This window comes from Ambystoma mexicanum, chromosome 3q (assembly GCF_040938575.1).
Source record: "Ambystoma mexicanum isolate Mex_15411 chromosome 3q, UKY_AmexF1_1, whole genome shotgun sequence".
NCBI classification, from domain to species: Eukaryota; Metazoa; Chordata; class Amphibia; order Caudata; family Ambystomatidae; genus Ambystoma; species Ambystoma mexicanum.
In genome coordinates, this window is record NC_090926.1 from 296,941,187 (window position 1) to 296,968,068 (window position 26,882).

At 48.0% G+C, this 26,882-nt stretch overlaps 1 protein-coding gene across 2 annotated transcripts in view; it reads left to right on the top strand.

Moving 5' to 3' along the window:
* Window positions 1–23,031: 23,031 nt before the first annotated feature.
* The window catches only part of TROAP (trophinin associated protein), a 530,766-nt gene continuing 526,915 nt past the window's right edge, over window positions 23,032–26,882 (top strand). For both annotated transcript variants that reach the window (XM_069653825.1, XM_069653826.1), the window contains exon 1: window positions 23,032–23,156. The gene's annotated coding sequence lies outside the window, so the exon portion shown is untranslated. The remainder of the gene's footprint in view (window positions 23,157–26,882) is intronic.

The window sequence follows — 26,882 nt, forward strand, 5'->3', positions numbered from 1 at the left end:
GTCCCGACCCGACAGTTTCGTCCCCAACTAGTCCGTGACTTCAACGCACATGATGGAGCATCACATGGAGGGTCCCTATTCGGGCCCCATATTTGTAAGACCATATATGGAATAAAGGCACAATAACCATATACTAATGACAAGCCAATCGTGAGGTTCGTTTCCCAAACAAGTCTGGTTTTATTCAGAGTATCTCGATCGGCCGAAAGCGGTCTCAACATTTCATGACGTGAGCTCACAAACACCGTGAGAGGAGAGAGAGCGAGCAGTAGATAAAGCAGTAATATGTATACAAAATACATCATCATTGAACAGCATTATTCAGTCCACCCATATACATGGCATGCAAGCTAGGGTTCAGTAATTGACTGTTAGGCATGTAACTTCATTCAGTATAAAAATTCAGTATTTCTAGCCGAGGTTTGCAGAGACAGCTTACTGTTTTGGGGAACACAGGGCACTGGCACGGGGAAGGATATCATGTTCTAGCAGGGAGACATTCCAGCAATGTTATCTAGTTGCTGCGCTCATGTGCTAAGGGTCAGACAGTTCTGAAGCAGAGAAATACCATCCTCCCTCAATGAGCACCGTTAGTTGCATATAATTCTCATTTAACTGCCTTTTACAACAGCGTTTGCAAGACAGGTTGGCACCTGGGCTACTAATTAGCCGCGGCTCTTGTACAGCTTCAAGGCTTGACCGAATAATAAAACAATGTATTTCTGCAGGGTTTCACATTCCTGTCTATGTTAGTATTCACAGTTCAAGCTATGGCTTGGCACCGTGTGTGGGTCTGAAGCACAGAATATGTTTTGCAAAGCGTTACAGAAAAAGAAAATGGTGGACAATTACAAAATGGATTCCCACTGGCCACATTCAGGCTTCATGGTTCGCGGTGTTCGTTACATGCTGCAATTTGCTTACGGCCAACATACATAACGTGTCATTCGGGCTGTGCGATCACATTACAGTTTAACAGGGGTGGGGCTTCGGGCCACAAGCACACCATCCTGGAGGTGGGTTCCGGGGCTACCCACAGCAGGGATTGCAAGGCCAAGGGGAGGGGGAGGAGGATTCCCATGGCTGGCACGAGGACCACCCCAATGCTGTACGTGCGGGCAGTTAGGTCACTTTCTCGCACGTGCAGATCCCGAGCCATACAACAAGGGTGGGGTGAGCAAGGGCAACAAAACTACCAAGGAGGCCAGAACGGGTACTACCCACAGGCAGGGCAGCAGCAAATGATAAAACAGCAAAGCATACCCCAGCCACAGACGCTTCACCAAACTGTGCAAACGACATAACAACCACGACAAACACAACAACCACCACCACAACACATACAAACAGCACAGCAACTGACGCAATTACAGGACGAATTACCGCAACCAATGGACACAACGGCGGTGGCGCCAGTGACGAAAATGGGAGGGGTTACAATAATGGAACACAACCCTTACACTGGGAATGGCACTCCCTATACCCACAATAAGACTGCTCACAACCCACAATAGGACAGCCCACAGACTAACTTGCTGTGTCCCATCCTATCGGTAACACCTAACCCTGCAGAGGAACCTCACATAAAGGTGGCGATAGGTGACAAAATGTTTTCCTTTCTAGTCGACACAGGGGCCACTAGGTCATGCGTACGGGAGGGGAAATACTAATTGTCAGGTGATGCCATGAACACTCAAGAATTTTCTGGGGCTCGAGAAGTGGTTCCATTTACTGATAATATCTCCTTATCTATAGGAGATCACAACTTAGCACTACCCTTACTTTAATCCAAGCATGCGCCTGTAAACATCTTGGGACATGACATAATGAGTAGACTGAACATGACTATCTCCTTTTCAGACAAAGGTATAGCGTGTTCCACACCAGGCATACACATGCTCACAGCTAGGCAAATACTTTAGGCTTACTGTGGTAAAAGCGTACAGAGGGGGGGAGCCAGTATACGCCGATGTATTTCAGTACGGGACAGACATGGCAGTGGCATGGCCACCCGGGATCACAGGGAAAGTGTGGAGAAGGCCAGGTGAGTACCTCTTTAGTCAAGCGACGCCAACAGACGAGAAGGAAGGAACGTTTATATCAATAGACATAGAAGGAATAGTGGCAAGGGAGGATTGAATTTCAGTACACGCTCTAGATGACAAAGGAAAGGCATGGAGGGCAGTAATAGCACTATCAGAAGGGTGTTGATTGACTCAAATGTCAGATGAGGAACTTTTCTCACAAGAAAGAGGAGAGAGTGAGATGATGCTAGGGATGAGTGTGTACTTTTGGCTACAATTTACATACAGAGAAGTCGCCCAGAAAATGGCAATGGCATTGGAAGCACCCCTCCCTGCACCACCTCCCTTCTGCGAGGAAGACTTAGCAAAGGTACCCAGTTCACTCTGGACAACAAGTCCCTATGATGTAGGGTGCATCAAAAGCATAGGAGGAGTGAAAATAAAACTGAAAAAAGGGGCAATTCTGCCCAGAGTTAGACAATACAAACTGTTAAAAGAAGCAGATGAGGGCATTTGTGAGACATTAAGGGCCCTCATAGAAAGAGGCATCCGGGTCCCATCAGAATCCCCTTGCAACACTGCTGTGTACCCCATCCGCAAGGTAAATGGAGGTTCATGGCGTTTCATACAAGATTTGAGACCTCTCAACCACATTGTGGAAGCAGAATACAGAGTAGCGGCTAACCGGGCCACAATACTCTGCAGCATTCCAGCTGAGGTTACACGGTTCACCGTGATTGACCTCAAAAACACCTTTTTCTCGATACCACTGCACCAAGACTCACAAGATCTAACAAGCTTCATGTACTGCAACACAAAGTGGAAACACACCAGACTGCCCCAGGAGTACTGCGAATCACCATCCATTTTTAACAGGGTGATCCAGATGGACCTAGGCAATATTGAGACAGAGAGTATGATTTTACAATATGTGGATGATATCCTCATCTGCAGCACCACAGAAGCAGAGTGCTGGAAGGACTCAGTTAAAATGCTCACTGTATTAGCAGAGAAAGGATACAAACTAGACAAGGCAAAGCTACAATACGGCCAGGAGGAGGTACTGTACATAGGTGAACTAATATCTCAAAAGGGCAGGCACATAGCACCACAGAGGGCACAGGCAATACTCGACACACCCCGACCAAAAACAGTACGAGAACTACAACAGTTCCTCGGTCTATGCAATTATTGTAGAGCATGGGTTTTGACTACATCACATAATACACAGGTCCTCTGCTTACAGCCCTCAAGGAAGCACAAAGGGGATGAAAGAAGCTGTGCTGGACTCGGGAAATGACGTACGTGTTCAATGAGTTAAAGGAAGCAATATCAACAGCACCAGTCCTGGGTACCCCCGATTATAAAAAAATATTCTTTATATTCTCACACTCTAATGATGTGGTAATGAAGACAGTACTCACACAAAAGACAAGCCTGGGCCACAAACCAATTGCATACTACAGCGGGCAACTAGACCCAGTAATGACAGGGCACTTCCCTTGTGGAAAACACTTGGCTGCTGCAGGTTTCGCTGTAGAAAAAGCATCACCATCAATAACTATGAGATGTACCACAACACTTTATGTGGAGCATGCCCTCTTTGCGATTCTGCACAAGCCAAAAAGCACACTGACAACACAGAGAGCAACAGGATATGAAATTATACTGTCACGACCCGAGATAGTCAACCCAGCAAACTTCCTGTCAGAAGAATTTGAAGAAGAAGAATATGTCCATCATTGTACAAAAGCTATTGAACACTACACAGATACACGCAAAGTAGAGGAAGATGCGCTTGAGGGCGGAGAGGTGCTCTATATTGACGGGTCTTCAACAATTGATCAAGGTGATGGGGTGAGATGACAGAGGCGGCAGTGGTAAGATTACGAGAGGATTAGACAAGCCAGGCAGTAAAATGTGTTAAATTATCCCCCCTCCCCCAATATTTGGAGCAAGCAGCAGAACTAGTGGACTTGATATTAGCCCTCAGAGAGAGCGAAGGGAAAAGGGTCACTGTCTATTCGGATAGTGCCTACGTAACCTCAACAGTACATTCTGGCCGAGCAAGATGGTTCAGCAGGGGGGTCAGAAGAGCAGATGGCACACCAGTTCAACACGCTCGCCTACTAGGGGAACTAATAGAGGTTATAACATACCCGGCAGAACTAATGGAGAAGACCCAATATCAAAAGGGAATGAAGCAGCAGACTTTTGTGCAAAACATGCCTCCTATTTTGGGGAAGTGTGGGACCTCAAAGAAAAACCAAAAGAGAGGGGAGGGGCGAGACAGATGCTAATGAAGGAAGGTTATAACCACCTACCGGAAACTCAAGTAATGGAATTGCAGGCAGCAGCACCAATGACAGAAAAGGAACTCTGGGTAAAAAGGGGGTCCTCAATGTCCCCCACAGATGCCATGTGGAGGCTGAACAACACTGGGAAAGTAGTCATGCCCCTTGCACTATTGAAAATAGCAGTAACACAACTACACCATCCTACACATAGAGAAAAGGAGGTGATCGCGGCACGTATTGAAGAATCATGGTTCTGCCCTGAGTTAAACGCCCATGTATCCAACTTCATCAGCAATTGCCTGACCTGCCAGCAATTTACTGCCGGCCACACACTAAGGGAGATCAAAGGAATAATACCCCGGCCCAAGGTCCCTTCTTACACCTCTATATTGACTATGTTGATATGATCAACGTGTGTCAAGGCTACCGCTACATGATTGTGGTGGTCTGCCCATTCTCAAGGTGGATAGAAGCAGGGCTGTGCTCTCATGCTTACGCATTGAGTTCAGCAAAAGTTCTGACGAGAGAGCTATTCCCACGGTGGGGTGTCTGCGAGGGCCTGAGGTGTGACAACGCCCCTCACTTTGCAAATAAATTGTTCCAACACATCACCACATTGCTGGGGATAAAACACAAGTTCTCCTGTGCATATCATCCACAAGCAAATGGTATTTGCGAACGCCTCAATGGGCTTCTGAAAGAAAGCAGAGCTAAAACACAGCAAAGCACGAAGAAAAACTGGGTCAGATCACCACCTCACCCCCCATGAGGTGGTGACCGGACACCAAATGCAACTCCCGTTAGCTCCACCCACAAGGGCTCTCAGGGATTTTGAAGGGGCGGCTGAAATATTTGCCACAGAAATGCATGAATATATCAATTCACTTGTTTGTAGCGCCTCTTTTATCTCTCAACAGATTTGACAGGCACAGGGGAGGTCGGAGAACGACAGTCAAGAAACAGACGAGACTCAGGAACCCACAACAGATATGCCTATTAAAAAGGGGGAAAGGGTCCTTCTTAAGAATTATGTGAGGAAGTGGAACTCACCCCGTGTAATAAATTACTACAAACAGTGTAAAGCGGTAATACACCTCAACAAAACCGCTCATCTTGACAATACGGAAATCCAATGTGGAAGAGTCAAATGCAGCAGTGAAAGCTCCCCTGAAACAATCCTGGCCCCTCCGACCCGGAAAGAAGTGAAAACCGGGGGAGAGGATAGGATCGCCAGGGAAACCCTCTAATGGGAAGAAAACCCTGGTCGAGTCTGGAAGCTTGTCGATCGGGAAGTAGTAGTAGCAGGAGAATCCTTGAGAGGTGGTTTCAAGCGGAAGTTGCACAGGATATCCTTTCTGAGTAAACGAGAGGAATAGATAGTATCAGTGAAAGGTAAAAAGGGAAGACAGCCAAAAGAGAAGGCGGAAGGGAAAAGTTCTCACCCTTGGAGGGAAGGATTGGGACTGAAACTTCGAAGCTGGGCATCGGAAGAACTACGGAAGAGAGGCAGGAGGTCTGCAAGAACAGACAGGTAAGTGATTCTAATCGGGGATAGAAGAGAAGACTCAGGGAATAAGAAGCTTACCCAAATGGGGCTCAAAGCAGACGATAATGCCGTGGAGGAGGTGTTATAGACGGCTAAGTTGAGCAGGGTTCGCCGAATTGGACTGAAGACGAAGGTAGCAGAGATTGGAAAGGTTGAATGGAGATAATCTGGAGCGTCTGTAACAGAAGCGACGCGATGAAACCTTGGCTTGGAGTCTGGATATAGTATCACGTGAGTGGTCCGTAGTCTCTGGGAGGGACGTGAAGAGACTAGACCGTAGCTGTCGGCTGGAGAAATCCGACAGGCATCCATCTTGGAACTGCTCTTCCGCACGATACCGCACAAGCGGGCACGGGACCACAGAGTCCATCTGCCGCAATGTGTAACAGTATACCCCCTCCTCCTGGGGGGCACCCCGGGTTTACCTGGATGGAGTCGGAAAAAACGCTGCACCAATCGGGGAGCATGAACCCCAGAGGCCGGTTCCCAGGTCCTTTCAGCAGGAGAATAACCCTTCCAGTCAATCAGAAACTGCAATCTACCTCTCCGAACTCGAGAGTCACACACACCGGCCACCTCAAATTCAGGACCCTCATCAGTAAGGACAGGAGAAGGAGGAACCCTTCCCGTCCGAAGAAAATGATCCGGTACCACCAATTTAATTTGAGACAGATGAAATACAGGGTGTATCCGAGACCAAGAGGCTGGTAAAACCAGTTTTACCGCAGCTTCACCCACCATGGCTAACACTTTGAAGGGTCCAAAGTATCTCGGCGATAGTTTAGACGGAACAAGATGACGAGGAAGAAAACGGGAAGCCAACCATAATGAGTCACCAATGGTAAGTTTCGGGACAATGCGGCGATGAAGATCGGCGTTCCGCTTAGCACGGTCTTGAGCCTCCACAAGAGACTGCTTAGCCAGTCTCTGACCATCCTGAATGTCCGCAATAAATTCATCCACTCCTGGGCAACAGGAAGAGGGAGACGACACCATAGGAACAAAGGAGGGATGGAAGCCATAAGAACAATGAAAGGGGCTGGTCCGGAGGGCAGAGTGACGGGAATTATTGTAGGCAAATTCAGCAAAAGGGAGTAAACCTGCCCAATCATCCTGGGCCACTGAAACGAAGCAACGTAGATATCCTTCAAGTGTTTGATTCAAACGCTCCGTTTGCCCATTGGTCTGGGGATGATATCCTGACGGGAGGGCTTGTTTTATCCCTAAGACGTGACACGTCTTTTGCCAGAAAAGTGATGTATACTGAGGACCTCGGTCTGATATGATGGTGTCTGGGAGGCCATGACGGGAGAAGATTTCAGATAAAAAGATTTTAGCCATCAATGTTGCCCCCGGTAGCTTCTCCAACGGGGTGAAATGTGCCAATTTGGTGAAATAGTCAATTGTCACCATAATGGCTGTCTTGTTCTCCGAAGGAGGTAGATCAGAAACAAAATCTGTAGAAATGATTTGCCAAGGCCGATCTGGAATTGGCATCCTCGTTAATAACCCCAAAGGAGGAGTACGAGGAGTCTTTGCGTGCGCACAGATACTACAAGCCGCAACATAATCCTGGACATCAGATCGCATATTTGGCCACCGAAAGTGTCGTTGTACGAGTTCTAATGTTGATAGAAACCCTCTATGACCTGCAGCCTTAGAATCATGACACATTTGTAACACTTGGAGTTGTAAAGAGGGAATGGGAATCAACAGCTGAGTGCCGTGAAAAAAATAATCCTTATCTTTAGAGAGATGGTGGGTGGATGCAATGTCTTCACAGAACGATTTATTTTGATCAGTGGCTGTTCGTACTTCTTGGAGAAAGTTAGTTAAGACAGCAATAAAACGAGCGTTGGGAAACATCTTCTCGGAACAGAATGTCGATGTAGGAGAGTCCTTACGAGACAGAGCATCAGCCTTCTGATTATATCTTCCCGGCAAAAAGGTAAACTCAATTCGAAAGGGAAGAAAAAAATAAGCCCAGCGGGCCTGCCTGCGCCTGCTGTTGGTTGTGTAGGCATTCTGAAGGGCTCGTAGATTCTGATGATCAGTGCGAACCTTGATAGGATGGGTAGATCCCAGGAGTAGGTGTCTCCATTCTTTGAAAGATTGTTTGATAGCCAGAAGCTCTTTCTCAAGTACTGAATAATTTTGTTCTGCCGCATTGAAAGTTTTGGACAGATAAGCCACAGGTCTTTCTTCTCCCTGTTCTGATAATTGTAATAGTACGGCACCCAACGCAAATTGCGAAGCGTCTGTCTCCACAATGAATTGTTTAGTTTGATCAGGGTTTATAAGAACTGAAGCAGAAGTGAATATCTCCTTTAGCGTTTGGAAGGCGTTCTGAGCCGTATCGTTCCAGACGAACGGGACCCCTTTCTTAAGAAGCCTGGTGATGGGTAAAATGATTTCCGAAAAACCCGGAATGAATTTCCGGTAGAAATTGGCAAAGCCAAGAAATCGTTGAATGTCTTTTATGCTAGAGGGAATTGGCCAATCCAACACAGCTGACACCTTCTTTGGATCCATGGAGATGCCCTGAGAAGATATCACAAATCCGAGGTAATTGACTTGCTCCTGATGGAACTCACATTTGGTGGACTTACAGTACAGATGATTGTTTTGAAGACGTTCCAACACTGTGTTGACATGTCGGATATGTTCCTCTGGGTTCTTGGAATAAACCAAGATATCATCTAAATAGATGATGACGAAATGAAACAGAATGTCGGCAAAGAGATGGTCCATGAACCGCTGAAATATTGCCGGTGCGTTGACCAGGCCAAATGGCATGACGTGGTACTCATAGTGCCCAAAAGGGGTGCGAAAGGCAGTTTTCTATTCATCTCCTGCAGCTATTCGTATGAGATGGTAAGCACCTCGGAGATCCAGCTTAGTGTAAACAGTAGCCCCTCGAACCGCTTCAAGGATGTCTGTGATGAGGGGCATAGGATACTTGTCAGCAATGGTTATCTTATTTAATCCTCGATAATCAATGCAAGGGCGAAGTTCATCCGAGTCTTTCTTAGGGATAAAGAAGAGAGAAGCTCCGGCTGGCGACACTGATTCGGTTATTAGCCCATTGCGTAAGTTGGTTTGAAGATAATCTTTCAAAACAGTCTTCTCTCGTTGTGAAAGCACATACATACGGCTGAAAGGAATGGGCTGTTCGGGGTGTATATCTATATGACAATCATCCCTTCTATGAGGCGGTAAGGTAGGAAATTCAGGATTTGCAAATATAAATCGGAATTCCCAATGACATTTAGGGATCATTTCCAAGTGGTTAACAGAGGAAACAGCAGGATGATGGTTTTCAATAGTGGGGAGACGTATGCCTGCTGACTCCTGAGAAAGGCAATGGTGAGTACAATATTCTGATCCCAAGAATAGAGTACCTGCTGACCAGTTGATATATGGGTTATGGAGTCTTAACCAGGGCAGGCCCAAAATGATAGGAAAATGGGCAGTTCTGATCAGATCAAAAGCCAGCGTTTCTTTATGGCCGGCGATCATGCAAGAGATAGGATCGGTCTGTTCTTTTACCGGTCCTGAACTTAAGGGACTACCGTCCACACCCTGAATAGGAGTAACCATGTTCTTGTATACGAGTGTAATTCCGTGTTTCTTAGCCCATTCATAATCCAAAAAATTTCCAGCCGCTCCGCAGTCAATCAAGGCGGGAATACCAGGTAGAATGTGTTCTGAAAGTATCATGGACAAGGGAACTACTACCATGGTCTGATTGGTTGAGGCATTGTCTACTGTCAGACTCGACTTACAGGGGGAAACAGAATTCTGTAACTCTACCGTTCTTCCCCTCTCGGTAGAGCTCTGGAGTTTCCCGACTTCGGAGTAGTAAAGCGACGAGGAGGCACAAGATGACAATCTTTCAGTACATGAGAAGAGGACCCACAGTACATGCATAGTCCAAGATTCTTTCTTCTTTCCTTTTCGGTTGCAGATAACGGTCCTCTAACGGTCCCTATCTGCATAGGCTCTTCAGTATGGGGAAGAGTCCTATTTCCAACATAGGAATGATCAATTGAAGGTCGATATCCTTTGATCTTCTTTCTTTCATGAGACCATTCTTGCATTCGATAATATATCTGCATAGTTAGAGTGATCATGTCAGCCAAATTAGCCGGACGAGGTACCTTAGAAACCTCATCTTTAAGGTCTTCCGTTAAGCCTCTACGAAAAAGGGTAAGAAGTCCTTCATCTGGCCACCCTACTTCTGAAGACAATTGTTTGAATTGTGTTATGTATCCTAGCAAATCCTTACTTCCCTGTTTCAAATCAAGAAGTCTTTCTTGTGTGGAAACTGATATTTCCTTTCTGCCAAACATAGACTTAAGGCTATTGGAGAAGGCAGGGTAAGAATCTAGGATCCCATTATTAGAAGTGACTAGAGGCATGGCCCAAGCCAATGCAGGGCCAGAAAGATGGGAAATAACGAACCCCACTTTGTCCTTGTCAGTAGGAAAAAACCGAGATTTGAAAGTAAATTGGACCGTACAACTATCTAGAAATTCTTTGAGTTTATATGGATCTCCGTCGTACATTAGGGTATGTAAGGAAGAAGGGGGAGTGTCTGAAAATGCCCTAGTGACTTGCTGTCGCAGCTGAGCATTATCTTGTTTTAAAGATTGCATCTCTAAGGACATGGCTTGCATAGCTGCCATTAATTGTTGCATTTGCTGCTCCATAAGGATTTCGAATGTCAATATATTTTTTAGGGCGTCGCTTACTGTAATAAATTACTACAAACAGTGTAAAGCGGTAATACACCTCAACAAAACCGCTCACCTTGACAATACGGAAATCCAATGTGGAAGAGTCAAATGCAGCAGTGAAAGCTCCCCTGAAACAATCCTGGCCCCTCCGACCCGGAAAGAAGTGAAAACCGGGGGAGAGGATAGGATCGCCAGGGAAACCCTCTAATGGGAAGAAAACCCTGGTCGAGTCTGGAAGCTTGTCGATCGGGAAGTAGTAGTAGCAGGAGAATCCTTGAGAGGTGGTTTCAAGCGGAAGTTGCACAGGATATCCTTTCTGAGTAAACGAGAGGAATAGATAGTATCAGTGAAAGGTAAAAAGGGTAGACAGCCAAAAGAGAAGGCGGAAGGGAAAAGTTCTCACCCTTGGAGGGAAGGATTGGGACTGAAACTTCGGTGCTGGGCATCGGAAGAACTACGGAAGAGAGGCAGGAGGTCTGCAAGAACAGACAGGTAAGTGATTCTAATCGGGGATAGAAGAGAAGACTCAGGGAATAAGAAGCTTACCCAAATGGGGCTCAAAGCAGACGATAATGCCATGGAGGAGGTGTTATAGACGGCTAAGTTGAGCAGTGTTTGCCGAATTGGACTGAAGACGAAGGTAGCAGAGATTGGAAAGGTTGAATGGAGATAATCTGGAGCGTCTGTAACAGAAGCGACGCGATGAAACCTTGGCTTGGAGTCTGGATATAGTATCACGTGAGTGGTCCGTAGTCTCTCGGAGGGACGTGAAGAGACTAGACCGTAGCTGTCGGCTGGAGAAATCCGACAGGCATCCATCTTGGAACTGCTCTTCCGCACGATACCGCACAAGCGGGCACGGGACCACAGAGTCCATCTGCCGCAATGTGTAACACCCCGATTTACAGGTCCATACAGTAGAGGCGGTCATGGATAGGGCAGTTAAGCTTGAAAATAGAACAGTTTGGCACCACCTCCACGATGTCAAGCCCTACAAGGAATCGGCCTCGCCCCAATGCGCCATCGACAGGGCCAACGCTACAGCGATGACAGACACACAAGAAGGTAGTAATAGTCTAACAGCAACAACTTCAAGCGTAGATACCTCCCTAAACACGAGTGAGCGAGAGTGCATCAATCACCCAATGATCTGGTGCTGACAAGCACCTGATGACCCAATGGCTACATTGCATAACTAAATAAATAAAACTGAACATCGTTGTTAAGAGTTATAGAATTGTACAGGAAATGTTCACAGAACTGTTGAAGAATGCCATGATGTAGATATGGCCATACAGCATGCACAATCTCATTAAGAATACACTGTGTTAACACTGTCTCAGCATTTTTCTCTCTTTTTATCCGCACATGCACGGTTCTGCGTTTGATAAATTTGTATGAATAAATGTTAGAGATAGATTGGGAATTTGATTTAGATGTTACCCCCCATTGAACACCCTGAAGCATTGTCTCACAATATATTCATGCTCTACGAAGGCCCACACATTCCAGACCAAGACCACCACGTGTATATTATAACACGTTCATAGAATACATAGCCCAAGCATAGCCACAACTCCACCACGTCCTACCCACAATTAGAAACAGAGCCATACCTATCATTTGTGAAGAATTATTTGAATGGGCGTTGAACGATTATCTAGTGCACCAGGCTTGAAGTACTTACAAATACTAAAACAATAACGCTTCTTATCGCTATTTTTAGGCAGGCAACTTTATCACCTCATCAATGGCTGGACGGCCGTGTAAGTAATAAGTAATGGCTGTAATAATAAAAGTTGTTCTTACCATTGTATGGTTAAAACTGTCCACTGGATTGCTAGCTACTGCATTTTGGCAGTTGTACACAGCTTTCCATGCTCTGCAACTCCCACTACTAACATCTCCCCCACCCAAGCTGCAAGGAGTACTGTGTCAGGTGGCACAGGCAAAGCTGCGGAAAAGGTAAGGAGAGGTAAGCGCTGTGTTGGGACTAATGTTAATGGAGTTGACACCTACCTCACTGGCACTGCACACATAACAAACAACATGTGGTTTAAACACATGTCTAAAATTGGGAAGGACACAACAAGGGACAGCTGCAATATCTGCACGCTGATCCCATATGTCAATAGCGCCTCCAGGACCTTTGTAGGCACAGAGGTACCAGCGACAACAGCGCAGTGCCTCCTGTATCTCACACTATTCCAGACGTGAGGAAGGCCGAGGACCGAGCTTACAACAAATAAGCAATCCACTTATAGCATGCGCTGGGAATGGACCGTTCTCATGACATTAGCAGAAGCACCCTATTGTTACACACTGTCAAATAGTCACACCTTGTCGATACATACTGTACGTGAGCAGGTGTCTTGCGGGCTGGGAACAACGGTAGTTCCAGGCTTGGGGGCCCGCGGCCTGACCAATGAGGACACTGGAGGCTAGGGTCTGGCGGCAGGAATCCCCAGCCAATCATCGGGCTCTCTAATGTAACACTTTTCAGGTAACAATTTTTAGGGACGATCCAAGCATACCACCTGACACAGGGGCCACCACTCAGGGAGCCAATCCGGGGTGGCGTTAGGTTCGGGGAAGGATTTTGGTGAGTGACGCTGATTGTGATGTCACAAGTGCACAAAAGTGGCCTGCGAGCCAAAAATCGGCGAGATGTGCCTGGACTGGATTTTGCTCCATGCGTGTGATCCCTGCTTGTTTGATATAATAAAACAGCAGTAACCTTTGCTCCATGTGTGGTCCTTGGCTTCTTTGGGACACTGGAAGGAGTTAGGGCCTTCCGAGAGCTGGAGGTCCGTGGACCCTTCGTACGGCTCTGCCGACCCCAGAATTTGCCCTAACAAAGGGTTACAGAGTAAAAACCTTTTAGGGTATGAATGATCTGTTTTTGTTAGAATCTGTTTTTGATGCCTGCTCTCCTGAGCTGAGACAGCACTTGGCTGACTCAAAAGAGATTGATCCCAAAACAATAGCACATGCTGCTGACTTGTGGGTAGCTAACAGAGTCACTCACAAGGACTCTGGGGCAACTCACAAAAAGGAAGATGGGAAGCAGCACAAGAAAGAGGGAAAAGAGAATTCTAATTCCAATCATCCAAAAGAGTGCCACAAACATAGTAAGGGTAAATTCCATGGGAAGCCTGGTAAGTCTAGTGAAGCCTCAGGTGCTAAATCAGAGGGAGGTCAGCAGAAACCTCCATTCCAAAGAACATTTGGAAAATGTTTTGTATGTGGGTCTACTGATCATTTGAAGGAGGATCCCAGATGCAAAGGTAAACCTTCAGGGGTCCACACTGCCTCCTTAGCCTTAATCCCTGAGGGAGAAGTTCATATGGCAAGTTGTAACTTTCCATTACTGTCTTAAGAGCCCATTGGAGTCCAAGACAGTGTTTCGTTAGTGTTCATGGGTCTGTGGGAACAACAGAATGTGGATGTGTACAACTCCATACCTGATAACACCAAAGAATATTATAAGGACAGTGTACTTGTAAATGGTCAGGAGAGCCCTGCCATTAGAGACACTGGGGCAAGCATTACAGTGATTGATGAAAGTTTATGAGGATATGGCAAAGGCACCCAAAGGTTGCAATAAACTTGCAGGAAGACCTATCCAAATGATTCCTATTCTGCCAGCTCTCATCCAGTGCAATAATATGACTGTTAGAATACCTGCCAGTGTACAAAATGAGGTGCCTGGGAGTGTCCTGTTGGGGAATGATTTGAAAACTCTTGGAGTTGTATTTAGTACCCCCTGGCCTCCCAGTAAAAGGAAGCAGGAGCAAACGAGATTAGCCAGAGAGGCAACCTTTGGAGACTCTCAATGGGAGGTTGAGGAGATTCCTCTTACCCCCAGTCCACGTGAAGGCCACCCTTCTATTCCCCAAAAAAAAGAAAGAGACAAAGGGAGAATCCAAGGTCAGAGGGAAAAAGAAAGCTTTGACACAAAAACCTGTTGACAGGACAAGGACATCATCGAGAGAACAGTCCCAGGTCACCCCAGTGACCCATTCCCCAGATGAGGCTGAATGAGAGAATCAACCAAACTCAGAAGAATCAGCTACTGGTGAAACAGAGCTGGTAGAAAACCTTCCCTATTTTGGAGATCTGTATCCTAAAGACCATCCAGAACTGCAAACTTTACTTGCAGAAGGTGGACCCTCTAGGGCAGATTTTAGCAGAGGTCAAAGAGAGTGTCCCTCTCTAGAAGGTCTTCGCCATTAGACAACTTCCCAGCTGGAAGTGCAAGAGCCAGGGAAGCATAGGCTTTACTGGGAGGATAGCCTCCTCTACAGTGAGCCTACTCAGTCTACCCCAGGACACTTGTAGTGCACCAGGAGGTTAGACAAACGTTCTTACAGTTAGCCCATGAGATTGCGCGGGCTGGCCACTTGAGTTTCAAGAGGACCAAAGAGAAGCTAGCTCTGTATTTCTACTGGCCCAAGATGGGGGCTGATGTAGAAAAGTTCTGTAAGAGCTACCACACTTGTCAGACTTTTGGCAAGAGTGGGTCCAAAAATGTGGTGCCTTTTGTGCCCCTCCCAGTGGTGGGAGTCCCTTTTGAGAGAGTGGGGATTGACATTGTTGGTCCCCTAGACCCTCCAACTTCTTCAGGCAACCGATTTATATTGGTTGTGGTAGACCATGCTACCAGGTATCCTGAAGCAATACCTATGAGAACTGTTACTTCTCAGGCAGTGGCTAAGGCCCTCCTTGGTATCTTTACCTGGGTAGGTTTTCCGAAGGAGGTCATCTCAGACAGGGGGTCACATTTTGTGTCCCAGTACATGCAGACCATGTGGAAAAACTGTGGAATGACCTACAAGTTCTCAGCAGCCTACCATCCCCAAACCAATGGATTGGTGGAGAGGTTTAATAGAAATATGAAGAGCATGATAGGTGCTGAAGAGGAACCCCTTAGAAGAAAATGGGACTTCCTACTGTCATGCCTTATTTATTTATTTATTTATTTTTAAGCTTATATAGCGCGCCAAGCCCGAAATAATCAGGGCGCTTTCTTACAGGGTATGAATGTTACATTTGTTACACAGGCAGGTACAAGACAGACATAAAGTAATGTTACATTTGTTACACAGGCAGGTAAAAGACAAAGGGCCTCTTTACGAGTAGTGCGGTAAAAACAGGGTCATTACCGGCATGGAGTTACAAGCGGGTCCGTGCTCGTATGACGCCGCCAATAGCGGGTGATTACGAGTGCGCGAGCACGCACAAACCCCCATGCTGGTAATGGCCATACCGGCATGCCGCTAAAGGCCCTCCAACCCCCCGATAGCGCCATCACGGGACCCTCCGATACCGCCTCCGCCTAGGAGGAACCCTTTAATACCGACCGGGTAATAACAGCATGCTAATACCGGGCTCATAATACCAGATCCGGAAGTAACGTCATCGCGTCGGAACGGGAAATGCACCGGCGGCATCTTTAAAAACACAATCCATTGCAATCCTCCCAAACCACCAGTTATTTACAGGAGAGACCAGTGGCAATACTTTCACCATGTCGAAGGCAACCCGGAAGACCACCCTCTGCCTGCGGAAAAAGCGCTTTTCTGATGCAGAATTGAACATGCTTGCAGACACCCTTGCTGCACATGCTGATGTCATAAATGAGCAGAACCTGAAGCGTGAGGTGCAGCAGCGCAAGAAGGAGGTCTGGCAGGAGGTAGCCCGCAAGGTCTCCACTGTTGGAACCACCCCACGGACAGTGAAGGATTGTAAGAAGAGGTGGGATGACCTCCGCCTCAGGGTTCGTAATATCCTGTCAAGCAACAGGATGGAGGCCATGGCTACAGGCGGGGGTCCCCACTCTCCTGCCAAACTGACCACCTGGGAGGAGACTGCAAGCACGTTCACTCTGGAGTCTATCGAGGGATTTGGGGAGATGGAGACGGGTGTGGCATCAACTGCAGATGGAGGTGAGTGACCCTGCAGATCCCTGTAGGGGAAACCATGACGTAGCACAAGTGATGTGGAAGAGAGTCTAGGCAAGGCAATGCATGTCCCAACACACACATCAACATATTCTTGTCCAGATGGAGGGCCAAACCTTGCCACACTGAAATGCATGCTGAGTGCCAATCCCATTACCAACACACAGCCAACACACACGGACCGTACCCATGTAATACATCACACAAACCCAAATGCAACGGCATGCCACCTGCAATGCGGCAAATGCCAAAATGCCCCCTTCATAATACCCTGTGTGACACACCTGTAAGATATGAATGCATGATAAATTAAATACTCCACAGGACCCTATAATGCATCTAGCATGTAACACCATCACTGATGCCCTGCATCTCTTCTACCTCCCCAGGCATCAATGGAGAAGATGCCAGCCAGGATCACACCACAAGGGCATCCACGTCCCGGCGAATGACAACGGCCAGTGACAACACCACCTCTGGGGCCGCCTCGCAACCCACTCCTACACCCAGTGCGCCAGACACCGTGCACACTGAGCTGCCTACACTCACACCAGTGGAAGGCGAGGCCGTAGAACAACAGACCAACACCGATGATGCAGTGGAGGAGCTTGTGAATCAGGAAGGACTGACGCATGTGGAGTGTCCGCACTCCCCAAGCCCCGTGACCCCCCCACCCCACATTCAGCCCTCACCCACCTGCAGCAGTGCGGATCCCTGCCTGCACGATTCCGACCTGATCCCCTTCCCCAAGGACAGCACTGCTAGAGCAGGCCCCGTGGCACCACCCTCGACCACTGCTGCTCCCACCATCAGCCTTGAGGCACAACTGGCGAGGGAGGAGACCAGACAGGAGTCTATGTTGGACCTGCTTCGGCAATACATCGCCGATGGGGAGGACATGAGGCGTGGGATAGCCCAGGCCATAGTGGGGACCACAGCCACCATAGTCGCCAACAAAGCCGCCATAGCTGCCAACACAGCCGCCGTGAACAGCTCGGCATTGTTGATGAGAGACTGTCTGGGGGCCATCACGCAGGTCCTGACATACATCCTGCTCCACATGCAGCAGCCACAACCTGCACCAGGCGTGCAAATGACCACAGCTTCCTCCCCATCCACCACACCCGCTTCCTCTGTCCCCCCTTCCTCGGGACCTTCTAGCCCTGTGCGTCAAACACGGCGGAGTGCGAGGCACACTGAAATGCCATCCCTGGACAGCAAGAAGCCCCGCAAATAGTGTGGGAGAACTATGGGAGTGGGTCAAATGGTGTTGGCGGTGATTGGGAGTATTAGGGGTAGTACATTGTGGTGTTTTGGGAGTAAATTGGGGGTTTTTTGGAGTTCACTGCGGGTTGGGGTAGTTCACTGGGGGTTTGGGAGTTTACTGGAGGCTTGGGGATTTCACTGGGGTGTTTTGGGAGTTCACTGGAGGGTTGGGGGTGAGGGGGTTGAACTCACTTCAGTTGATATCAATACACCCATTGTGTGAAAAAATTCAATGGCTGGACATTCATCTTTTCGTGCGTATCAATTTAATGTATGACGGTGTACAGTGGCCAACTCCCCACATTCCCAGTGTGCATGTCCACATGGACACAGTGTACAATGTGTCACTGACACACATCTATCATAGTCCCTGTGTGTCAGAGTTATTTGTGAATCAGTGATTGGTGTACTGCACGGCCATCCTGTGCATCACGTACTGGCAGGGGTGCTGCTTCTCCTCCATCTTCATCCTCATCATCCTCACCCGGTGCATGCATGTCAATGTCAGGTGGTAGTGGTACTTTTCTCCAGACGCACATGTTGTGCAGCATGACACAGGCCATGGTTATCTTTGTCACCTTCACAGGTGCATAAAGGAGTGCTCCACCAGACCTGCTTAGGCAGTGGAACTGCACCTTCAACAGGCCAAAGGTCTGCTCGATCACAACACGGGTACGGGTATGTACTCGATTGTACTCCTCTTCATGGCTGTTCCACGGGTTCCGCACAGGGGTAAGTAGCCACGGCTTCAAGGGTTATCCCCCATCACCTGCAAGAGAATACAGATAGGTCTATGTGAGTCACTTTGAGCAGCCACCTTCAGGATACACAGTCATGGGCACAGCTATTTGCTGTGGACCTGCACATGTCCCTGTACGTATGCACCAATATTGTTTAGATGCATTCGATACTGCAATATGGTGAGGTAGTCTGGATGGCGTTGAATAGATGATACAGGGTGAAATAATGCATGCTGGAGTGGATGTACTGTGGTAGTACGACAATGTTTTGCCACACATTTTTGCTGTGTATACTACACTGTGCATGGTCACACTAGCCACATTGGCACAGTTGTGATCCTGTTTAGACATGCATTACTTGACATACACATGGGGGCCAGGTTGTGCGTCTTACATGTGATCATTGATATACGCAAATAGTCAGATGTGTGCCAATGATGTGTCATGTTGGGGTTGGGAGGTTCAGGTCAGGAGTCATCAGCTCTGCGTGCATTCTCCATTCAGTGTCCATTCCCACCCAGGTGGAGCATGCATCCCCCCATTCTCACCCAAGTGGAGTATGCATCCCCCCATTCCCACCCAGGTGGAAAATGCACCCCCCCCATTCCCACCCAGGTGGAGTATGCATCCCCCCATTCCCACACAGGTGGAGTATGCACCCCCCCCCCATTCCCACACAGGTGGAGTATGCATCCCAACACATCACTACCCCAATGCACTGCCATGGCCAAGTCAAGCAACTCACCAAGCAGCCAGGCACATGGTCTAGCATGTCGCTCCATGTGACAGGGTAGCGTGGAGTTACGCAGCACCATGGCATCATGTGTTAATCCGGGAAATCGGGCGCAGCAATGTGTGATGATCTTGCTGGAGTCACATACCATCTGCACATTGATGTAGCTTGCGATTGCGGTACACCGCCTCTACGGCATGCGGGACTACCAATTCTACATGAGTGCAGTCCAGGGCACCAACACAATTGGGCATGCCTACCAGTGCATGGAAGCCTACTTTGGTGTTGGCTATCTCCTGGGCAGTCCGTGGTAGGGATATGTGGGTGCTAGCGTGCTGCAGGAGGGCATCCAGCACTTGGGTCAGCATGCGTGAAAATAGTGGTTGTGAAATGCCATGGAGCTGCCCCACTGTGTCCTGGTAGGTGCCTGTGACCAGGAAGTGGAGCACAGACACCACCTTTAGTAGCGGGGGGATGGCAGTGCGTATTTCTATGAGGCTGGCAATGTCATTGCCTATCATGTCCACTATGGTGGTGATGGTGTCCCGGTCCAACGGTACAGGGTGTGGATCTGGGCAGGGGTTAGATTGTATAGCCTGGGTCTGATGCGAGGTATTGGTGGCTGCCTACGAGGTACTACTGGCTGCACTAGTGGTAATTGCTGGGCCTATTTCACCGTCCTTCTCCTCATGCATCTCCTCTGTGCTGCCTGTTGTTGCTGCTGCAGTTGTTGTAGTTGCTGTTGTTGCTGTAGTTGTAGCAGTATAGGCATGTCCTCCAGCACCATGATTGCAACAGCTAGTGGTATCATTTTGGTGTAGGAAGGGGTGTGGTGTGTGGGTGTACTCCTTTTATACTGGGCCAGGCTCAATTGAGTCCACCTGTGGTGATTGTGTGCACCTGTGGCAGTTGGCCTGATTGCTGATTGCTGTTTGCGGGTGGTCCGTGATGCTTGTATGGCCGCCATCGTGCAGGCCCTGATTATCGCCTTCGGGATGCCGGTATTTGCATGCCTGCGTGGGTTGTGATGTCCTCCTGTTACCGGCATGCCGGTATTCACTCCCCAGAGGGGCGCGTGTATGTGCCCATGCCGGTATGAGGGAGCACGGTACGGGTGGTGCCGGTATTGGCGGGTTGTCGGGTCGTAATGCCCCAGACCCGTTAACGATGCCGGTATTGCCATTCTACCTTCCTTTTTTCATTACCTCCGTTCTCGTAATGAGGCCCAAAGTAATCAAATGGCTGTACATATAGATAGCATAGGGAGGATATGGATGTTACAATTGTTACACGAGTGGGTAAAAGACAGACATAAAGTAATAAACGACAGTACATATAAATAACGTGAGTATGTTAAGATACCGCAAGTGCAGAAGCAAGGGCAGGTCAGATGGGAGAAATGTGTTGCTAGTGCTTTGTCTTCTCTTTCTTTATTTAGAGAAGTCCCTCAAGCAGGGGTTGGGTTCAGCCCCTTTGAACTTCTCTATGCTCATCCGGTTAGAGGCCCTTTGGCCCTGTTCAAGGAAGAGTTGCAGAGTGTTCCTTCCCTCAAGCCACTGGGAGTCACAGACTATGATATGATTTGATGATAGGTTATTTATAACACGCTTAATACCCAAAGGTTTCTAAGTGCGGACCCGGGGATTGAACCTCTGTGGATCTTTGTCGTCTTGCTTCCAACGCGAGCACATTGCCGCTGAGCTATCCTCCCAAGACCTTGTCTCTGCTAGGCATCTGGAAGAGGATGGCACTCATGATGACAGAAGCTTCTGATAACCCGAAAGCAGGTCAGGCTCTGGTCAAGCATTGGCATGACCAAAAGGCCAACATGGTGGAGCTTACTCCAGACCAGTTCGTTTTGGTTATGGTGCCTACAAGGCAGAGGGCCTTACAGGACACATGGATTGGACCCTTCAAGGTTGTGGGTAAACTTGGAGACGTCAATTATTTAGTGAACTTGGCCAATCCCACACTAACCATCTGAAGGCTTATGTTTCCAGACCAGAACTAGGAGCAGAGTGAACCTCTCCCTGATCTCTTCAGGGGACAACCCTCAGATGAGACAGTTGAAAGATTTAAAACTCTCTTCAGATTTGACTCTGCAACAACAGGAGGAGTGCAAGGCTCTATTAAATCAGTTTGCCTCCCTGTTCTCACTGACACCAGGCTTGGCCCATGGGGCCAGCATAATATTCTCACTGGTGACAGACTCCCTGTTAAAAGCAGGGGTTACATAATGTCAGACCATGTAAGATCCCACATAAAGGAAGAGGTCAAGAAGATTCTTGATATTGGGGTTATAGAGCCATCTACAAGTCCATGGGCTAGTCCAGTTGTACTAGTGCCAAAAGCAGGAACCCAGGAATTGAGGTTATGTGTGGACTATAGAGCTCTTAATGCAATCACCAAGACTGATGCCCATCCTTTACCCAAGACAGATGAGCTGTAAGAAGAAAAAAATGTAAAAAGAGAAGTAGGGGAACTATGCACCCCTGCCCAGAGTCCTTCTACTCCCGCACCAGCCGCTCCCCAACCCCGAGTGACCCCATACTCAACCCCCCACAACAATGAGACCTGAAGTTAAATAACCCATTAGTTGGTCACTGCATGCCACTTTAAGCAGCCTCCCCCTTCCAATCACCCGCCATTCCCACCTCTTAAGTCGACAGCAATCCATGATTAATTGCAGAAGGCACATGTCAGTGCCAAAAACTGAGATGTGTAACTGCTTGACAATGAGCGTTATGTCCCAGGCAGTCCAAAGGAACAACAGCAACCCAGCACCTGCAAGATAGCTCAGCATGGTGTGCCACTGTACTTGTACCTGCACCCAGGTTCAAATCCTCAGGTTGTCCATACAAAATAACAGCACATGCAAGATAGCCCAGCATGGTGTTCCACTGGACTGGAACCCGCACACAGGTTCAAATACTCAGTACAGAAGAAGTTACTAAATACGTTTCAAAAAGGTGTCCATTCACTGCCGTGCTGGAATGGAGACCAGGGTTAAATAAAGTAAGGGAACGATCACTGATTTCCCCCAAAATTAAGTTAACGTCATACCCTTTAGTTCCTGCCCACTTTGACCTCTGGTGCGGACTGCTGCGAGACTTGCACACGCCAGATGCCACATAAATCTCAGGGTTTATGATTTTTAAATGTAGGCAGGTCTGGTTCTCATCTTTACGTTATTGTGCATGCAATTCATTCATCTGTAAATGTGTTTTCCTAAGAAATTTCTCTTCAAAATTGAAATCCCTGTTGCTCCAATAGATACAACACTCTGATTTCGTGCGCATTGAAGACCATTGAGGTTGAGAGATATGGAATTTCCTATCTAATGCCGATCGGCGACTTCATCTCTAATATTTAAAGGGACGGCGTGAAATAAAGATTAAAATACATATTGTTATCCTATGTTTGTCTCCGTTAAAATACCTTCGCCAGCCTTTCCCATAAAGGAAAAGCGTGATCACATTAATGCTTGTACTGCAGCATGATGTGATGTTGTCAACGGTAACAGATAAACTACAACATTCTCTCGCTCCGAAATCTCGCGACAGCCACCACAGCATTTCCGGACAAAGATATTGGTCGCATATTGGCGCTTTGTGTGCCAATCAGAGCGTTGTGCCGTACTCTGCACATTGGTTGGACCGTTCCCTTCGCCATTGGCCTGTGATTCGTTTAGATAGTCTGATAGACCGTGACGTGCCTTCGAGCTGGCGGCCAATTGGAGATGTCTGCTATTTTACGAATTTAGCGAGAGACTAGGAAAAGTGAGGTGAAAGCCGAAGCCTTGCAGGGAGAAAGGCGAGAGCCTAGGCTGAGAGAATCAAAGCTATAAGGTAAGAAGAGAGCCGGCACGGGGGGCTTTCAGATACTCAGCAAGCCTTTTTTTTTCTTTTTAAATCAGCGGAACATTTACAATTACCAACGTTTTGAGTCTTCAAGAATCCAGGCTTCAGGTGTTTATGGACAAGCAATCCAATTGGTGTTTCTGCTAGACATTTGGTTTATCGATCTGGTACACAATATAACCTGGGCATTTGTCCAATAGCTATGCCGTTTGTATCCAACATTACTCATTTTGTCAGCCCCTTTCGTTTCCCCTCCAGTAAGGTGCTGCATGAGACATTTCCTTTGGTTTGGCATAACAAGGCCGCAGATTTATTTTTACATATACATAACCACTGCAAACAGGTATTAAAAATTAGTTCCAAAAGGTGTGGCGACTGCTCCTCGTCCTGCTTCCCCCTTTACCTCCATATTGATTGCAGGCACAACTCCCCCAAGGCCTTCGAGTCTGAGAAATCGCCTGCCCCTGCAGGTCTTTGCTGACTGGGGGAGCGCCGTTTGTTGGGGGGAAGTTGAGCCCCAATTGCTACCGCCAGACACCCCCGCCGTTTAGGCTCCCAGGAGGCGCTGTCTAGAACGGGCGAAGCCCCTTCCGGTTTAGCAATGGCTCATTCGGAGTCTTTGTCTTATCATAGGTTGCCACAACCCGCCTGTCCATCCTGCGACAACGACGTCCAGGCTCTGTCATAACTGTAGGGTGGGAGGGTGGGAAAACGAAGTCCTCCACTTTTGGCGGGCGCCGAGCTGCTGGAAGGGCTGCAAGTGCCCCTGCGCCGGGCGCCCGCCGCTTTTATGTCCCAAGCCCCGCCTCCTTCCTTTGTTGCCCTTCGCGGGCTTTCCTGGGCTCTTGGCGCCCTTTCCTCTGGCTCCTTTGCCGCCCTCACCCTTGCCCCTGGGGGGGGGAGGGGTAAGAGAGCGTCAAGGAGGAAGGCCCCTGCCCCGGTTATCGGGGTGCCTCCTCCACTTGCTGCGCTCTCTGTTCGTCACCTTCACTAAGCGTGGGGGTATCTTGACAAGAGGTACATACTGAGCTTAATTTGGGCAATCCTGAGCTCTGTCAACTGGTCTTTCGCCCTGCAGCCCATATGAAATAGATTGGCAAAAGATGAGCGGCTCTATCCAGCTCTGTCAACTTGACATGTTCACTCTGTGCATGCATCCATGGATCAAAATCGGATTGGTTGCGGCTGCTAATGAATCCTTCCGTGTTAACGAGACCATCGCCACACCTTCTCAAAGAAGTGACAGTCCAGGCAGGTCCTTTTTGAGAAACGGGTTCACTCTCGCCCAAACCAGCTGGCTAGTAAACAAATAGGGGGTAATGTGAATGCGACTGCATGCACCTGATCTTTAAGTACTCTGTCTGCTCTCTAATGCGTATGGATTGGCTGCACAGGTAGACCTACCCTAAATCACAGCGAGCTTGTGCTGGAGATGGCAGACGAGCTCTGATTGTGGCTTCAGTCCCCACAGCCCCTCTCCGACCATTACTGTTAAGATCTGATGCTTGCCAAATGAAGTAAAGCACAAGCGAGATGGCTGAACGGTTTTGGATATACCCCCAGGCGCAGCTCTGGGCAACTCTCCAGACCATGTGTGTGTTTTTTATTATTATTTTTTTTATTAATGTTTTTATTTGACTGTTATGTCATTACACAAAGTGTAACTATGCATATCAGGCTTGGCCACACCCTCTTTTGCACGAGACCACAAGCAACTCCGGACATGTTTCATCCTCCTTGGGTATTGTCAGACCCCACAGCAATGTTGGAGCCTCGAGCTGGTGATTCCTTCAAACCCATCCATCAGCTGTCTGTTTCACTTTGTACACACCCTCATAAACTAACTCAACATTTGTCCTCATCTTCGTGATATTGTCCAGTCATCTTACGGGAATGCCTCCACCATTTGTACATGTTATTGTTAAGTCCTGCTTAACATTATCTTTCTAGTTCTTCAAACAATTACACTTCCAGAATGATGGCTAATGAGCCTGATGCTTGTCTCCGGTAGATTTGTAGCCTCAAGCAGAAAGGACAGACCCTGGAGGTTAGGCTGGATTGCCGTTTTCAGGACGGGTAGGCCTGATTTGTATATGATCTTTCCTGCAGCGTTGCCCAGAACAATATTCTGATTAATTCAAAACCTTGCAGCCATCACCTTTCAGTTTTACTTTTCAACTGACCACATTAAATTGTAATGACTTGCCTAACATTACATTATGAAACCATGTTCGTTCCAAGACCAAGCTCCATGAACTGTTGTCTCAAAGCCCACTGCATATCTTGGCACCAGTTTGTGAAATGTACGCATAGACGCTTTTGGTATCAAGGTACAGGAAAGTGCCTGTCCAGGCGGACCTTTTTTGTAATGTAGTTTGTCATTTGTATATCGCCTTTATCCCGTTGGTATGGCCTCCAAAACGCTGTAGGTGACGCCCTCAGTGGACTGAAGTTCAAGGTATGGGAAATTCGTCGGAGAAGTTTTAGAATGCGTGTGTGCGTTTTGGCCAATATGAAATTGGGTGGGGATTGCCAAACCCTTGTTAGCTACCCATGTCGAGCAGGCTTGTGGATGGGTGCTGTGGGGTTTGGGGCCAGGGGATTGTGAGTGAAGCACAATCGTTATATGTCCAGCTAGACCAAACTTGTCTTGGCACTTGGCTGCATTCGGATGGCAGGGGTGTTGTGTGTTGTCTTAGGGTGGTGTATGGTAGCAAATGCGTGCAGGTGGGTCGCCGTGCCTGCAGCTAAAATCCATCAACATGGAGTGAGGTACTTACCCTTGAGCCCCAGCTGGTTCCTTGTTCTCGTCGATGTGGTGCAGAATTATGTCGTGGGGTATATTCGCTACCTTGCTCTGGAAAGATGCTGAGGAGGAACACTTCGGCCCCAGCCTAGTTGCCATGTGGGTTGACCTGAAGTGGGGCAAGGGTTTGTCAGGTTGCAGGTGGGAAAAGCCAGGTCTTGAGAGCCTTCTGGAAGGCAAGGTGATCTCTAAGCCAGGGGTGCACAACTGATTTTGACAGAGGGCCGAAAGTACCTTACATGAGGGCTATAGTGGGCCGAAAAGTAAATGTGGGCGGGGCGGTAGGCGGGGCGTGGCAGGAGGCTTTTTAAACCCCCAGTTTGTACTAAACACATGGAAAAAGAATGTTTTTGAGGGGTAACGATTTTTATTTGCATTTCAAACTTACATTTTGTACTACACACTTTCCATTGTTATAATTTATTTCTATTTAGTTATTGTATCTCGCCTGTTTAACTTATATATATATATATATATATATATATATATATATATATATATATATATATATATATATATATTGACCCTAGATACACTATGCCCCCTCACCCCCAACCAAACACTATGCCCCATGGCCCCCTCACCCCCAACCAAACACTATGCCCCATGGCCCCCTCATCACCAAACCCCCCAACTCAGCACACACACAAACATGCACCCATACAGACCTGAACCCCCCCCACCCCCCAACTCAGCACACACACAAACATGCACCCATGCAGACCCGAACCCCCCACCCCAGCACACAAGCATGCACCCATGCAGATCCGAACCCCCCACCCCAGCACACAAGCATGCACCCATACAGACCCGAACACCCCACCCCTCAACTCAGCACACACACAAACATGCACCCATACAGACCCGAACCCCCACCCCCCAACTCAGCACACAAAAAACATTCAAAT